This window comes from Dama dama, chromosome 27 (genome assembly GCF_033118175.1).
Source record: "Dama dama isolate Ldn47 chromosome 27, ASM3311817v1, whole genome shotgun sequence".
NCBI classification, from domain to species: domain Eukaryota; kingdom Metazoa; phylum Chordata; class Mammalia; order Artiodactyla; family Cervidae; genus Dama; species Dama dama.
The window spans coordinates 10,645,476-10,659,971 of record NC_083707.1 but is presented as its reverse complement, the minus strand read 5'-3'; positions in this window follow the sequence as shown (position 1 = coordinate 10,659,971).

Below are 14,496 nucleotides of genomic sequence, written 5' to 3'. Positions count from 1 at the left end.
TCTCTCAAGATGGCTGTCATCTAAAAGACTACTAATAACAAATATTGGAGAGGATGTAGAGTTGATAGGAATGTATACTGTTGTGGCCACCATGGAAAACTATGGAGGTTCTGCAAAAAGCTAAAAACAGAACTACCGTATGATCCAACAGTTTCACTCCTGAACATGTATCTGAAGGAAATGAAATCACTAATTCAAAAAGACACATGCACCCAGGGTTCATAGCAGCATTGCTTATAGTAGCCAAGACATGAAAGCAAACTGAATGTCCATCAGCAGATTGATGGGAAAACACATGTGGGACATGTATGTAATAGACTATTACTCAGCCATACAAGAGAAGCAAAATTTGCCATTTGCAACAACATGGATGAACTTGGAGGGCATTATGCTAACTGAAATAAGTCAGACAGAGAAAGACAAATGCTATGTATTACCACTTATATGTGAAATCTTAAAAAAAAAGAATGAACACAAGAAAACAGATACAAACTCAGATACAGAAAACTAGTGATTAGCAGAAGGGAGAAGGAAACAGGAAGGAGCAAGATAGGGGTGTGGGGTTAAGAGATACAAACTACTATGTATAAAATAAATAAGCTACGAGGATGTATTATACAGCACAAGGGAGTATAGTCAATATTTTATCAAAGCTTTAAGTGGAGGATAATCTATAAAATTCCTGAATCAGGGACTTCCCTGGTGGTTCAGTTGTTAAGGGGACATGGTTTCGATTCCTGGTCAGGAAATGGAGAGCCCACATGCCGCTGGTCAGCTCAGCCTGCGTGGCGACCACTGAGTCCACGCCCCACAAGCAGAGGTCACACAAGGAAGGTCGTGAGTGCTGCAATGCAACTCCAATGCAACGAAATAAGTAAATAATTTTTTTAAGTTGACTCATTCTGTTGTGCATGTGAAACTAATAAAATGTTGTAAATCAACCATACTTCAACTTTAAAAAGTAAGTAACTTTTCTAAAATAAATTTTCGAATTTTCATCTTAAAAGAGGAGAAAATGGTAAAGAATAACATTCTAGTACATATGCTTAACTGATGTTGGGGTGGAGGTAGAAAAAAAAATTTTTTATGAGAAGGAAAAAAATCAGGTATCTCAGACTGTTCCTCTGAACTGCCAATGTCAGCAAAGTTTTGAAGTAAAAGAAAGTGTGAAGAGAGTTTTATTCCTACTCATTTTTTTTCTCTAAATGCATTAAGGAAATAGATATTCATTTTCAAGCACATATAACTCATGGAACATAGGACCCATGAGCTCTTCTTGAAAAGAAAGATCTATTTTAAGGTGAAATCAAGTCAACCCAGAGCAGATATAAAACAAAGAACTCAGGAAAGGAAATCTGTGGTAAATGGATTGGGGGTGAGCATTAAATTGATTTACATATAAAACCATAACTAAACAACTCTTGCAACTATGGTTACAGAACAGAATGTAAAAATTATAAAGTTTATTAAAAAGTAAAATGCAGCAAAATCAATAGTTTAGGAGACTGAATGTGGGAGGAAGTTGAAGTACATTGATTTCCCCATTTTTCATAAGGAGACAGTAGACTTGTCTCTAGTCATTAATTGACTCTAACCTCCTCCAATTTTGTTCATAGCCTTTGTTCTTAAATTGAGAGGAATTGCTTAGAAAATAATCTCTCCTAAAATAAATCATTTTCCTGAATTTCATCTATTCCTTCAGATCCATATGGAAATTCAGGAGAAATAATTTTATACTTACAGTTTAAAACTGTATATATGAAAGTTCTTATCGCATTTTTTAAAAATAATTGTTTAAAGAAGTTAATATTTATCCTTAAATTTGTTATTCATCCCAAAGAAAACCACATAATGGTGAAGGAAGAATCTCAGGGCTTCTAGAAACCTTTTCAGTTTTTTACGGTGTCCATTTTCATGAAAAGGCAATCATTGCTGAACCAGAAGATTACCTTTTAGGAAAGAAAAGGAATCCGCAGCATTAACCCCTACACAATGATGTGTTGACCTGTTACTGACAGCCAGGTCTAATATGATAAACGTTAAGTCATTCTCGACTATCCTTTTTTTTATCATTGTCTCTTTGACATTTTGCTGCACTCATTGACACTTATACCAACTGTTTACTACTCAACAATATAATTATCTGGTAGAGCATGAAATTAATTGATATTTTTTTCCCTAATCTATTACTGCCAGAGACTAGAACTTTAATATTTCCATGATGATAACAGTATAGTTTTATTTAACATAAGCATCTAGGAATTTTCTTAACCAGGAAAAGGACCAATGCATGACCATTCCTATGTCATCAGTTTGACTCTGGAACACATACCTGAAGACTTGAAAGAAAAACAAGACATGCTAACTCCTTGACTCAGGGGTTTGGCTTGTGGACAGCACCCTGAGAAGGGCAAACTATTCCTGGACATATCAGAGCCCATATTTCTCAGCCCTCTTTCCTGTTTCCTTTTTTATCTTTAACTTTCACTAACATTCTATATTTTACTTACTTATTTATTGTCTGTCTTCCCCACCAGTATATACATTCAATGATAGAAGGACTTTATTTTTATTACTGTACTCCCAGATCCTAGCAACGTGACCATGACATATTTGGAGCTCACTAAATAGTTGCTGAATAAATAAATTGAATGCATGAATCTGCAAGTTATAACCATATGTTATGTGTTACCTGCCATAAAGATATATTTTAGAAGGAAGGTATTATTTCCTGGAGTTATCATGTTAGCTATGTTAAGAATATGGCTTAAAATTTTAAGAATGCACCTTAAAATTTTTGCATGCAAGTGCTTGCAAAAAACTGTATTTGTGGCCTTTAATTGATTCCAGTATTGAAATAACTACAAAGAACTAGACTTTGTGCCAGGACATGTGATCTAGCAACCAAAATTTATACTATTCATTGGAAGTATACATTGGACAGATACAGTGATTTTCAGTGTTATTTTAAATGAAGATCTTTGTAATTCTCATTACCCTATCTCAGAATATGTAGAAGTATTAGAAAGTTTATCTTAAATTCTTCAGTAGAAATCACATTACAGATTCTTCTATTAATACCATAGTTGTTCCTAAACCATAATAAGTAGTCACATCTTAAGTACAGACAGACTCGTGTTCAAGTTCCAGTAGCTCAATTTGTTAAAGTGGTTAGCTTACCAGAACTGAAGGTCACACAGTGGACATTTAGATTTTGGAGAATCACCTAGTCACCAAAACACATTTATAAACTGTAAAATAGAGCGTGTAGAGATGTCTCGTGGTTAGCCACACCAATTCTTTTCTCGTTTTGGTATGTAGTCAGATTATTTTTTTCTAACCCTAAAATAGATCAGGACTGTAGAACTGGTCTTCATCAGTTGTCTGAGCATAAATTGCATTGGCAACCAAGGAGTCCTCTTGTTTAAGATGGCGTAGCACAGGACAGCAAAGTCTCCCACAATCGGGGCTCCTGACTCATTATGTAGATCAGAGCTTTCCATCTGCTGACCCAAGCTGCTTTGGAACTATAAGCAAGAGATAAAACTCAGTGTGTTAAGCCAGTGGGAGCTTGTATTTAACCTTTTAGTCTGTTATTGAGTCATAATAAAAATCTTGAATAATATATTTATAATAATGGTATTTACCTCATAATATTATTGAGTGAATGTCTGATACATTTAAAGCAACAAGCTCAGTGTCTGCATAGTCTTTTTAAAATTTTATGATTTATAATTATCATTATTGTTATTGCTAACTCTTTATTCACTTAATCCTTTAAAGTGGGCTCAAGAAGATAAGGGAAGAGAAGAGAGATGCGATTAAACGAGGAAATCAATTTTTAAATGAATAAAAGAAAATTAAGCTGGTCATAACATTTGTAGGGATGAAGATGACATACAGAACTTAAGCTCTGCACCCACAGTTTTAGCTTACCTTTCATTAGGTTAGACAAGTCTTCCAAGAAGAGTAAAGCAACACAAGTGGCAGAAACAATGTATGAAACTGTTTCAAAAAGTAACTCAACTTATCAGCTCTAGTTAAAGCAGCTACAAGGAAATGAAAGCACCAACCCCCTCCCCTCTCCCACATGGACTACAGGCTGGAAATAAAAATCTGGGACTCAATTATGTAGAAATACAGAAACTTATTCAGAAATCTATGTGGAAAAGCACACATTCTAGAACAGTAAAGCAATCTTGAAATGGAAGAATGAAGTGGGAGGAACCTCTGCTCCCAATGCCATGGTTCACAATTTAGCTACAGTGATTAAGACAGTGTAGTATTGACAGATTCAGAGACCAATGAAACAGAATAGAGAACCGAGAGACAGATCCACCAAATGCACCCAAATGATTTTTGACAAAGATGCAACAGAAATTCAACAAAGAATAGTCTTTTCAGTAAATGGTGCTGCTGCAATTGGACATCCATAGGCCAAAAAAGAAAAAGAAAATTACCTAGACCAACATCTCACATTTTATTTTAAAACTAATTTAAAATAAATCCTGGACAAATGTATAATTATAAGACTTTCAAAAAAAAAAATGGAGAAAACGTCACGATTTAGGACTAGGCAGAAAGATCTTAGACTTGACACCCAAAGCACAATAAGCAAGGAAAAACTGTAAAGCTGTATCTAATTTGGATTTTAAACTTTTGCTCAGTGAAGGGCCCTGTTAGGAAGATAGACCAGTTACACGCTTCCCAGATGACACTAGTGGTAACGAATCTGCTTGCCAGCGCAGGAGATGCAAGAGACACTGGTTCGTTCCCTGCGTCGGGAAGATCCCTCGGAGAAGGAAATGGCAACCCGCCCCAGAGAAATAAAACTACAAAAAGTGTGAAAATGATTCAGCTGGTTATATCATGGGATAAGCCTTGATATTTGCTATTTCTACAGAAAATTAGTGGAAGTATTTTTCTTAGCATTTTAGTTAAGGCTTTTACAATTCTTTCTACCAACTGTCAAGGACAAATAGCCTACCCATGTGTATCAACCATATTACATTGGAACATAAAAATACCATGATTTTCTAGCTAAGAATTTGTGTTTAATAGCTGAGACTGATTTTTAGGTGAAACAAACAGAACTATCTACTAACTTGATCACAGAATAACTATGCTGTTACATGGTATGTCAGCAGGAACTGAGTTCATTGGAAAAGGCCATTCCATGCCTGATAAAAATGTCATTTTGGTCACATCTGGAGAAATATGGTAATCTGTAAATTTTACCGTTCCAGAGAGCTGGTCTCATCGAAATGCAGGAAAGGGATCAACTGGTCCCGTGCCCTGAGCCTTGTTACTGTATTCCCATTCCTCAGACGGAGCCGACTGATGCTGTAGGCCAGAACTGCTTTCACCTTCCTCTGGATGCCCCACACTCTGAACGTTTGTGCCCTTCCCCCACGCCCATTCAAGCGTTGAAATCCTAAGTCTAGCGCTGATGGGCATTAGGAGGTGGGGCCTTTTGGGAGGCGCCAAGGTCATAAGAGGAGAGTCCTCTTGAATGTCCTCCAGGGAGATTCCGTGCCTCTCCCCAGGGGTTGTCTTTCTTAATAGTCTGTTTCCTTTTGGTCTCAGTAGAACACCCTGAGCTGGCTAAGAGCTGGAGAGGAACTGGAAGGTAGCTGAACTCACCCGGAGTTTACTCCCTCATAACCAAATTCATAATTTTAAATACAGCTGGTCACCGAAGGTCAGCACACGGGCCTGATATCGTATCTGCTCTTTCAAGAGGATCTGTGCAGAGCTACCCTTTTATTTAAGAAATATTGCTCAGCATGGCTTAGAGATAATAAACTTTACTGGGGAGCCACAGGGGCTGATTTGTCCCCGGAAACCTGCTCTTTCAAAGTTTTGCTGTGTTTTATTGGAAAGTCACTGAGTTGGTACTTGTTCCTCCAGATATAATCTTTCTCTAAATAACCACCCAACAATGTGTGGTTATAGATGACTGACAGGATGTAATGAGAACATTTGTTTGCTCAACCACTGAACTTTTTTTTCCTAAGAAAGAAATATAAAACTAAATAATTCATATAACATTACCAACTCCCACAGTATTGATTATCATCATTGTCATCAATTTGCCACCCCTCCAGCCATCCCAGCAGGTTATTACTTACAGATTGTGGTATTATTTGCTGCCAGGATTCCATTTTTAAAAATGAGTATAAACAACAGGAGGAAATTCTGGGCACCCCAGAGAGTTCCTTTCCTCTTGAAAATAACATAAGCTGTACCTCTGATTTTTAATTAATCAGATGTCAAGAGCCAATCCTAAAATTTCAAGTAGGATCAAAATGAGCGGCAAATGATAAGACCAAAATAATTGCAAGGAGTAAAGAATGGAAGTTATTAGAATGCATTTCTTTATGATTTAAGACCAATGACAAAGAAATCAAATTTTGATCATTTTTATTGACAAAAGGCTACAATTAAATGATATATTTATTAATTATATTATTAGATAACAACAGTCTGTTTTATTATAAGGTCCAGCTCCTGGATGTGGAGAGAAAAATATAAAATATGGCAAGCTATTAAAAATTACTTATCATTTATTACCAATGAGGAGATTTTTAGTTAAATATTAAAGAATTACCTTGAAGCATTTCCTTTCCTCTTCAGAAGGCTGAGAATATTCTATTTATCTTATTTCAATAGCCACGTTAGTAACAAGCTATGTGGCATGCAGAACGGGTAGCTAGGGAAAAAACACTATTATGTCAAAGTGCAAAGCATACCCTCTGTGCTGTATACAAAAAGAGGGCTGGGGGGGGAGGTCCTCTCTACTCTAAAAATGCTTAGTTGATAAACATTTTTGATAAGTTGTCTCCTCTAAGTCACACAAGCAACCAGAATAATAGCAATTTATAGTTCTAGATTTTCTTGGTGCTGGGTCTATCTGTAAACGTAAGCTTTTCACAGTTTGTTCTGACATTTGTGATAAGTATTTTCTTACCTTCAAAATTATCACCAAGGTACACTTTCAACAGTGTGAACAAAAACAGTTTAAAGAGATCATGAAAACAGTGCCCGGAAAACAACAACAAACCCCAAAGCAATCTTCAACCCCCATTCATGTGCCTGAAAGTGGGCACAGGTGTAAGTCAGGGAAGCTGTATTGATTTCTGTGCTTCAATAGCTGAAGAATTACCTTATAGTCTTAACCAACTTGATTATATAATTTTCCCACATATGTTTCCCTCAAAACTGAGAGGGGCCCCTAATGTCTAAATCTTTAAAAATTCTTAATACCAAACATAGCATTTAATGTGTAGGGGATGATAAAGTCTACTTGAATTCAATCTACCCAACTTATTCATTATACAGACTTTTAAAATAAAATAACTGAAATTGTTTATTTTTTTCTATGCATTTTCATCAACGTGGCCCAAACACATACAAACACACAACCCACATCCTCTTTTTATAGCCCTTTGATATACTTTGAATTCAACTACTTATGCCCATTTGGCTTTCAAAGAATGAAATACATTCTGAATTGCTTCACAAATTACAGTCACTGCCCTCCTCCTCCCCACCAGCAAGCTTTGCCCAACCACTTGGTATTCTTATAGTGCTTTGGATTTGCCAAGGGTTTTAAAATACTTTTTATTCTCTAGGCTATCATATTCTTGAGGAGTAACCATATTTCAAACATACTTTATTACCTTATAGTTGCTTCTAGTCTTCCTGGTGGCTCAGATGGTAAAGAATCTGCCTGCAATGTGCAAGACCCGGGTTCAATCCCTGGGTCGGGAAGATCCCTTGGAGAAGGAAATGGAAACCCACTCCAGTCTTCTTGCCTGGAGAATCCCATGGATGAAGGAGCCTCACGGGCTATAGTCCACAGGGTCGCACAGAGCTGGACACGACTGAGCGACTGAGCACACACATACATCACTAAGGAGGAGAAATAAGGAATCAGAGGGGATGTCCTTGAACAGTAGTAGTAGTTTCAGAGTTTTTATTCAGAGTATTAATATTTCAACCAAGTGGAAAACTTTGGAACAAATAGTATAATGTGAATTAAGTCATCATTCCTTTCCTATAATTTAGATTTATTATTATTCATGTGAAACTGCTGGCTACCCAACCTCCTAAAGCCAACTTTCTGCCAAATCAGACTTGTCAGTAAATCACTAATCCACTGATGATTTTTCAAATTCTATGACTTTTTTTTTTTCTCTTCATTTATATCACATCACTCTGGGTCCCTTGAGATAATCATATTTCACCTTCAACTAAAGAAAGAATAAAAATCTGAATAAATAGAATGTACATTTCAATAATTACACTGTTTCAGAAATATATCAGCCATGAATCATGTCGCCTTTAGCAATTTTCAGCATCATTTGCTTATATATACTCAGATTATATATCAATACATCTCAAGAATTCAGAAGCAGTAAACGACATAGTGTTACAAACTGAAACTGCAAATCAACAACCAGTGGTGATTGCTATTTGTACAATACAGTATTATTCACCATTACTCTCAGTCATAAACCCTTCAGACTTTGCACAGTAATTCATGTATTACTAGCGGCACATTGATTCATGACCTGCCTTAATTTTATTCTATGATCTTGGACTTCTTTCCTTGTTACCGATATTCATTTAAATCCCAGCAATCATTTCTTATCCAATATTGACTTCAAAAACCGACCCCAACTGTAGTAATCCATGAAATTCTTCAGAAGTGTGCAATGAAAACATAATGAAAAGCTTTGCAATTGAGTCCTGGCTTAAATGTTTACTTCTATAACACGGGACACATTGTTTGTTTCACTTTAGCCTTAGATTCTTCATTTGTAAAACTGAATGGTAATTATACCTATTTCTCAAGTATACAGTTATTCTATAATGAAATAATTTAAAACAAGTAATCATCAGAAGTTATATAACATGTAAATTGTTTGTAAATGTCTGTGCTTAGTCATTCAGTTGTGTCCGACTCTTTGTGACCCCATGGACAGTAGCCCTCCGGGCTCCTCTGTCCATGGAGATTCTCCAGGCAAGGATACTGGAGTGGGTTGCCATGCCCTCTTCCATGGGCATGTAGACATTAAATGTCTAGATGCTACTATTACACTTGGAGTCTAGGCTTAGGACCTAGCAGTTGAATAACACAGTGTATTCTGTCTGTCTTACCTTCCAGAATAGATTGCATATATAGTGATGCTAAAAAATTTGTAGAGAAATTTTATTGTCTTCTGCAAAACATGTTGTGAGTACAGTGCTAAACAAATACCCATTTCAGTAAAATTTTCTTAGAGATAGATGGGTTCTTTTTCTTATTCTTTCAACTAGATGACTAAATAGATTAACAAATGTGTTTAACTTGATGGCTCTCACTTGACATTTCACTACCTCTTTTCTTCAAAAGCGATTAAAGCATTTGAGTGATTTCTTTAAGAGAGTTTCTCTCTGGAACAAAATATTGGAGGAGTAAATAAACAAACAAAGCAGGGACTGTCTTGAGATGGAAATGAAACCTGGTTTTAGGACAAAGCAATAATAAAAATCACTGAAGAGGAGATCACATAGACAGAAAACTACAACTGAGTAGGAATCAGCCAAGAAAGGAAACAGAGGAATTTGAAAATGGACAACTTCAAGTTGCTGCTACACTGAGAGCAATTGGGGAGCTATAGGGAAATGAGTTCTGGTGACCATCATAATCTAGCTTTGAGATCTTGCACAAATAGGTTAAATTCTGTTTACTCAAGTTTCCTCATCTCTAAGATGGGGCATAATAACATTTTGTTCGTAAGAGTAGGGAATATTGTTTAAACAACTGTTAATCTTATCAAAAAGCAAGTTCTCTCACTGGTTCCCTAACTTTGGAAATTTCCTCTAAACATTAGTCTTAAGAGGAGTGAACTAGAATGATCAAATCTAAGTAGGTAATTAACTAACATAATTAAGCCAATACCAAGGTCTTGACTTTTCTTTATGATCAACTGAAAACTAAACCTTTGTCTCTTACTTATGTGACATGTTTTCTAAAAAACGGTTTCCTAATACCAGACAAATTATTCAATAATCTGTAATGATTCCATGTAATAAAATACAAAAATGTATATTAAAAATTCATTGGATTATAGCATTCACAATTAACTCAAAATGTACCACAGACATAAATGCAAAAGTATAGAATTTCTAAAAGATAATATAAGAGAAAGTCTAGATGACCTTGGGAATGACAATGACTTTTAAGATACAAAGGCATGATTAATGAAAAAATAATTGATAAGTTAGAATTATTAAAATTAAGACTTCTGCTTCATTAAATATTCTGCCAATAGAATGAAAAGACAGGCTACAGATTGGGAGAAAATACTTGCAAAAGATATAGCTGATAAAAGAATGGATTCCACAGTATGCAAATACTCAAAATTCAACAGTAGAAAAGCAAAAACCCAGTTTGAAAATGGGCAAATGATCTGAATACACACCTCACTAAAGAAGATATACAGATAGCAAATAAGCATTTAAAAGACACTCAACACGATACATCATCAGGGAAACACAAACTGAAACAATTAAATATTAAAACTACACACCTATTAGACTGTGGAATCCAAAACACTTACCAAATGCTCATGAGGCTGTGGATTAATAAGAACCCTTATTAACTGCTGTTGGGAATGTAAATGGGCAGCCACTTGGGAAGACAATTTGACAGTTTCTTACAAAGTATACTTCCTACCCCATGATCTGGCAATTATGTTCCTTGGTGTTTACCTAAAGGAGGTGAAAGCTCATGCGTGTACAAAAAACCTGCACATGAATGTGTTCAGCAGCTGTTTGTAATTGCCGAAACTTGGAGGCAACCAAGATGTACTTCAGAAGGTGAATGGATGAATTGACTGTGGTACACCCAGAGAACAGAAGATTATTCAGGGCTGAGTCATCAAGCCATGAAAAGTCATGGAGGAAACGTACATGCATATTACCAAGTGAAAGGACCCAATCTGAAAGCACTACAATACTTTACGATTACAACTATAAGGCACTCTGGAAAAGTAAGATGACCAGTGATTTCTAGGAGTTATGGGGAGAGAGGAGAAAATAGGTGCTGCACAGAGGATTCTGGCAGTGAAAATACTCCATGTGATCCCACAGTGATGGAGAAATGTTTGGATATTTCTATTCGTCCAACCCTGTAGAATGTACAGATGAAGAATGAACCCAAAGGTGAACTATGGACTTTGGATGATTATGATGAGTCACTGTAGGTTCATGCTTGGTAACAAATGCACTACTCTGGTTGGGAATGTGGATCACAGGGGAGACTGTGCTCTGGTGAGGGGGAGAGGGTGGACAGGAAATCTCCATACTCACCATTCAGTTTTGCTGTGAACCTAAACCTACCGTTCTAAAAATACAGTTTAAAATACGTGTCTAAAATACAGGTCTAAAAAATACAGTTTGTTTGCTTTTAAAAGAACTCTAGTAAGACATCTGGAGAGGCACATATAAGTATAAATCATTGATAACTTCAAGACAAATGCCAAGCTAGTTATGTTGAGTGTCAACATCTGAGCTTGAGTTGGATGAAAGAGATGAGACCAGGTCCCACAAGTCACGAAGGTTCCACACAGCCTGTCCAGTTTCACCTGTGAACATGAAACATTTACTGCCTTAACCCCACTGTGTCCAGCCTTCTTTATACCTGACCTCATTCCTGTTTGCAGCCTTTTTAAAAATTGGTTTTCAAATTCCTTATTTCCACGCTCATCGTAACCTGATTCTAATTCATGTTATTGCTCTGGTTTTGATTCCTGGCTGTATCCTGTCTCTATTTAACTTGAAAGAACACAGCAGTAAAAATTCTGGGCCCTTTTCTTGGCATTAACTAGAATATGGCAAAAATGTATTTAGATGGTACTCACCTATTTTCTCAAAAAGGGTAAATTTAAGCCACTTCTGTATACTTACATGTTAAGTTTTATTCTCAAAAATAACACTTTTGTGGTGTATTAAAATAAAAATTGACTTTTTAGTCTAATAAAACAGACTGCAGAATTGTTTGGAAATAGTTACTGTATAATTTCTAGAGCTTCCCTGGTGGTTCAGAGGTAAAGAATCCACTTGCACTGCAGGAGACATGGGAAACATAGGTTTTTTCCCTGGGTGGGGAAGATCTGCTGAAGAAAGAATGGCAACCCACTCCAGTATTCCTGCCTGGGAAATCCCATGGACAGAGGAGCCTGGTGGGCTACAGTCCATGGGGTGGCAAAGAGTGGGACACGACTAGAGCGACTTAGCACACACGACACCTTATGCATCATAATAACGATAATCAACCAACAGAAGATACACCAGCAGCAATGAGAAATACACACATTCACACACACAGAGGCATTAGGGATTTAGTTTCTGCCTTCCTTCAAGACCAGGGCAAGAGATGATTTCTTTAAAAGCTAACTTTGAAAAGATCTGCTGCAAAAAATGTTATACACTTAACAAGTAAGTTAGACATTGTTTTTTTTTTTTAACCCCCGAAAAGTGACTTATTTTATTCATGTGTATATTAAGAAGATTGCTCAACTTTGACTCAGTTGTCAGAAATTCTAAACTTGCTAGTCAATCTTGAAGGATCATAAAGCAGAAACACATCAATGAATATGAAGTTGGTATCTCCCTTGATCAATATGACAGTGATTACTTATACCTTCATCCTTACTACTCATCCTTATCACACTAAATTAGGAAAAACGGTATAAAATTTTTATTTTCTTAAATATGTCTGTTTAAATAATTTTTTCTCCTCTTTATTTAAATAGTAGAAAATAGAGATTAAATGAGAATAGATTTGGAAATTTTATTCAGAAATAAGTATTTGTGTTTTATTTGTGTCTACCTGCTCATCATAAACAAAACGTTCTTCATAAACATTTTGAAGATAGTGGAAGATTTAAGATGCATACAGCTAACAGTAACAGAAAATTTCATCCCAAGCCAGTTTAAACAGTAATAAAAATGCTTTATCTCACATAGCAAGAAGTTCTGAGGAGAGCAGAACGTAGGAGAGCTTAAGCCCAAAGTTCTCTTCATCCTTTCCCACTGCCTGCATGGCTCTCAGCATAATGTCTCATAGACACAAGATGGATGCCAGAGCTCCAGTAGTCTCATGCTGACTCCACAACAATCAGCAGGAAGACAAGAAATTTCTTCCTGTGTGTCTTTTGTTCTGAGAGTAAGCATTCTGAGGGGAGAAATGACAGAAAATATGCCCCAAGCCCATTTCTAATGGGTGGGTGGTTTCAATCACTGGCAAGGAAAATTGGATTACCAAGACTAACTTGGGGACAAGTGAAGAAACTGGATAAAGGAATAAATCAACATCTTTTCCTAAGGATAAATCCTGCAGGCACCATCAGTGGCTGTTATGTAACTGAAAAGCAAAAATTTTTCCTGGCTTTATCGAGGTGTAATTGACAAATAAACATTGTTTATCTCTAAGATATACAAAGTAATATTTTGATATGTGTATACACTGTGAAATGATTATCACAGTCAACTAGTTAACACATCCATCACCTTGTATAGTTTCCTTCAGTGTGTGGGGAGAACACTTAGAATCTACTCTCGGCAAATTTCTAGTATGTAATACAGTATTATTAATGATGGTCACCATGCAATACATTAGCTCCCCAGAATTTATTCATCCTGCATAATTGAAACTTTGTCCTTTTTGAGTAATCTCCCCGTTTCCCCCACTCCCCAGCACCTGGAAACCACCATTCTACTCTCCACTTTTGTCAGATTCCACTTATAAACGATATCACACGGTATTTGTCATGGGTTCATTCTCTGGCATACCAATATCCTTTGGGTAGTTCCATGGCATAATTGTGAACATTATAGACTCTGAGAAGCAAATTATAATAAACAATTGAGACACTGCTTAATTGTTCTTTGTTGTTGCTATTCAGTTGCTAAGTCGCGTCTGACTCTCTGCGGCCCCATGGACTGCGGCATGCCAGGCTTCCCTCTCCTTCACTGTCTCCCAGAGTTTGCTCAAACTCATGCCCATTGAGTTGGTGATGCCATCCAACCATCTCATCCTCTGTTTGTCCCCTTCTTCTCCTGCCTTCACTCTTTCCCAGCATCAGGGTCTTTTCCAAGGAGTCAGTTCTTTGCAGCATCATTTCTTCCAGTGAATATTCAGGGTTGGTTTCCTCTAGGATTGACTGGTTTGATTCCCTCACTCTCTAAGAGACTCTCAAGAGTCTTCAACTAAATATATACACATATATGTATATTTGGAGTGTAATTACTTTACAATGTTGTGTTGGTTTCTGCTACAGTGACGTGAGTCAGTTACACACATACACACATCCCCTCTCTCTGGGGGCCCCCTTCCCAGCACCAGCCCCAGCCCCCCATCCCACCCTTAGAAGCCGTCACAGAGCACTGAGCTGCACTTCCTGTACTTTTTTTTTAATGCTTGCTTCTACAAACTAAATTCCA